The sequence below is a fragment of the Nothobranchius furzeri genome, chromosome 10, assembly GCF_043380555.1.
Source record: "Nothobranchius furzeri strain GRZ-AD chromosome 10, NfurGRZ-RIMD1, whole genome shotgun sequence".
Classification (NCBI taxonomy): domain Eukaryota; kingdom Metazoa; phylum Chordata; class Actinopteri; order Cyprinodontiformes; family Nothobranchiidae; genus Nothobranchius; species Nothobranchius furzeri.
The window spans coordinates 32,725,347-32,729,225 of NC_091750.1; positions in this window are offsets into that span (position 1 = coordinate 32,725,347).

Consider the following 3,879-nt stretch of genomic DNA (forward strand, 5'->3'; position numbering starts at 1 on the left):
CACTGTTACATGAAATGATTCATCTTATTATCATCATATATTTCTTATATCTTTTATTTCAGTTCTACATCACAGTTCCTCTCCAGTCACCACAACATAACTCTGCAGAGGCTCCGATCATTTTAATAATACAGATAGACCCCCAATAATAATACAAATGCAGGTTTAAGCAGCTTTTCAGAGTTTTCATTGAACGTTTTCCACAACAGAATGACTATTTTTAGGTATATATGTTTGTTTTGAATGAATTTTCCACTAAAATCAGCATCTTATAGAAAAAATATCCATACTTTTTTGCTATTTTTTTCATAATTCAGAAGCAAAAGTTTTTTTAACTACCACAACAAATTTCTTCTAATTTTAGGTGAGATAATAAACATCTGAATCTAATCTCTAAAAAAAATCACATCTAATCTAATAAAAGTTTCTCAGAGTTACTTTCTGCCTCAAATGTCTGAGAATAAGTGATGAAAGCTTCCATTTATTCTCATTATTTCTTCTCTGTGCTTTAAGGGCTCAGCGTGTAGCCGGTATCTGAACCCGCAGCACCGTGTCTGTGTTAGAGCCTCCATTGTGTTTATCATGGACCTGTCTAATTACTGGAAAAGCTGCTTTTCACCTCTTCATGCCAGACTCCGCACCGAGACATGAAGAACGACTCAGAAACAACAAAGACTTTGTCGAGTGTCTCTGAACACGTTTAATTCACGAGTTTACAACATTTTCTCCTCCGTGCTCGCTCACGCGTGTTTTGGTGGTTTGGGCGCGCTCCACGCACGCTCCGGATCTGCGTTAAAGTCCCGCCTCGCTTGACTGTCAGCAACACACGGATTTCTCCACAGTTTCTTCTATAAGATTGAAACTCAAAACCGGAAACTGTCAATAATGCAGGGCATGAGTCGGGGCATGAGTCGAGGCATGAGTCTCTATTGTCGGGACACGTGAAGAGTCATGAAAATGCGGGACATCTGGTCACCCTATCCAGGCGAGCAAAGATGTATTTATAATCCACCACTTCTAGCAAATTTTTCTTTGAGTAAAAATAAAGTATTTGATTTTGAGTTTCTCACCATGGATTAAGTGTTTTAAACAATCCTGCATCTTCTTCTAAAATACACGATCATCTCCACTGTAAGCACCGCTGCTGTAAGTCGCCGTGGTAACGCAGCAACTCCAAAATAACCCTACTTCTGTAAACGCATGGCTTTTAGGCTTATACCCAGTCACGTTTTTGAAGGAACAGCATTGTAAGATGCACTAAAAATGTGCATAACAGACAAATGCTGTGATTTCTTGAAAATAGGAGTCATTTGGCGGTGCTTTGTCGTGTCCTAGCATCTTGCAGCAGCAGCTTATTGCACTGCTTTGTTGTAATGTAGTCCCGAGTCTAAATCGGCTCCCGTGCTACTTATTATTTTCATTTGCAGTCAGTGTGATTATTGAGGTCACCAAGGAAAAATTGGGATGACTGAGTCATTTTCATGACTTCTTCACACCAAATGCCAGCTGTTACCATTCACTTACATTGTTTATGCTAAGCTAAAGCTAACAAAATAATGCCAGAATAGAAAATGACTGGCCTGGCTACAAAATGCTTTTTCCCACTAATCTAACTCTGTGGAATATGACTAAATGTCATTTAGGGGGAGATGTAACGTCACGAAACGGCCTGATTTTGAGACCCACAGGCCAAGTCCACAGCCAGGTCATTTTGCCCTGGCTACGACTCCAACCTACAATATCTTCCCTCACAGGAGACTGAAAGCCTGACGCCCTGAAAGAGACCATAAAATCAAACAATAACATTCTCTCCTACCAAGGTTCCTTTACAGAGGAACTCATTAAATGAACTCCTCGATTCACAGAAGAAAGAAGATTTTAAAATGAAAGATAATCATTAAATAAACATTTGTTTATTGCTTCTTATAATAATTATGAAACAATGAATTGTTTCATTAATCTGTGCTTAATGATATATGTTTAGCATGTTTACTTGACGAGGTCGTCACCATTTGCACTCACACAAAAACAAAGTAAAGTTAAGTGAACGCTTGACACATATTTAACCTTTTGCCCAGTTCAGAGACTCTGGATCAAAGAGGGTGTGTCTCTGAGGTTCTTGGTAATATTCCTCAAACTTGTCAACTTTTGGTTGGCTATTCAGTCATAATATCGTTCCATTAAAACTAGACCACTCTGGGTTTTCTGGAGTTTGAGAGCAAGCTTCTGACCGGCCATCTGAGCAAAACCTCTTTAACCATCAAGGATTTTGACACGTCGTCAAAACCTTTTTAACTTTTTCGCTCCTGCAAAGCTGATAACAACATGACAGTTTCCTGCAGAACAAAGCTGATATTGTTACAACTCCTTAAGAGTTATTCCTGAGACGCAAACTAGTTCCAACTGTCGTTACCTGGAAGATGACCCTGGACTGACCTGGTCATACGAGGAGTTAGTCTCCGGTCTCCGGTACCAGGGTCTCCAACCCCCTCCTGACATCTCAGATCCAGAGGGCGTCTCCGCTTGGGTACGTAGAACACGGTGAGATTGCGTCTGAATGTGGTTTTGATAATAATCTATTTATAGCTTAAAGGGACTTTTCGGACTTTTGAAGTTTTATGCTCGCGATCGCCCCCTCAGGCCAAAAGCGTAACGGCAGCTTCAATAGTAGGCTCGTGCATGAGGCGCGCATGCTGTACGTGCACACTCCTTAACAAAAATAACAGCTGAGACAGTCCCGTGTGTGTGTGTGTGTGTGTGTGTGTGTGTGTGTGTGCCCCAGAGGACAGGAGAACATGCAGCTAATTAATTAAATAATGTGGTTCTGTAGCTTTCTCTTCAGCACAGCCGACAAAGGTTTATGATGGGTCAGTCCTCCTGCATGCTCAGATCATTCCCTTCCCTTGCTTGAAAAATTGTTCCAAAATGAAAGTTGAACCCACATCTTTTTTATCTGTGAATTCAATGCCGTTCGGCGAGTCTCAAATAAAAATTTGGTCATCTTACTGTAAAAAATATACCATTAATGTAAAAAAGAAACTCGAAATAAACTATGTTCACATCCAGAATCAAACCCAGGTCTTCTGCATGAGAGTCAGACATCTTACAAGGTGAGCTACACACCAATAACATTAGTATCTGTAACATTTATACCCTTGATGACAGCTGAAACAACGTCAAACCAAAGAACGGTTCGGAGTGAAAATGGCTATTTTGTTGCTAATTAGCAGGAAATATCTAGAAGAAAGTTCTACAGAAAGTAGCTAAGGGTCCTCAGAAATGTAGCTAGCTTTGTCACTAGGCGTTAGGAACAGCGACAAAGTGGCACTGCCTCTCTCTCTGCTGCTAAAGCTACGGATAGCAAATGCTACGGGCGATGCCTGAGCGTGAACGCGCATGAAGCAGCCTGCTCGACCCGAGCATCTCTCTTTTTCTGTGATTTTACAGAAAAACAGGCAATCACAGTAAAAATGCCAGGGCTCATTCTACAGGACCAGGGCATTGCAGGAGAACGTATGAAGAAGACATTTATTATTTCTATACATGTTTTGGCCGTCACACTTCCATAATGCCCCTTTAAACAAACCAAATTGTTTTAAATCCAGAACTCAGCTCTCTGACATACGGAGATTCTGACTATATCATACTCACACATAGGTTCCAGACATCACCTTGTACTTCCATCCATCTCAGTAAATAATAGTTCAACCAATTTGTCAAGCTTTAATTGTTTATAAAAACAAATTCATACTTTTATAAACCTGACTGTTGAATGAAAACAAAGTGTTTACAATTCCCTAAAAGAATCCTAGAATCTTCTGACTAAAACAAATAACGACCAGGCATGGTGATGTTCTCTATGTAAATAGAGTAGCACAG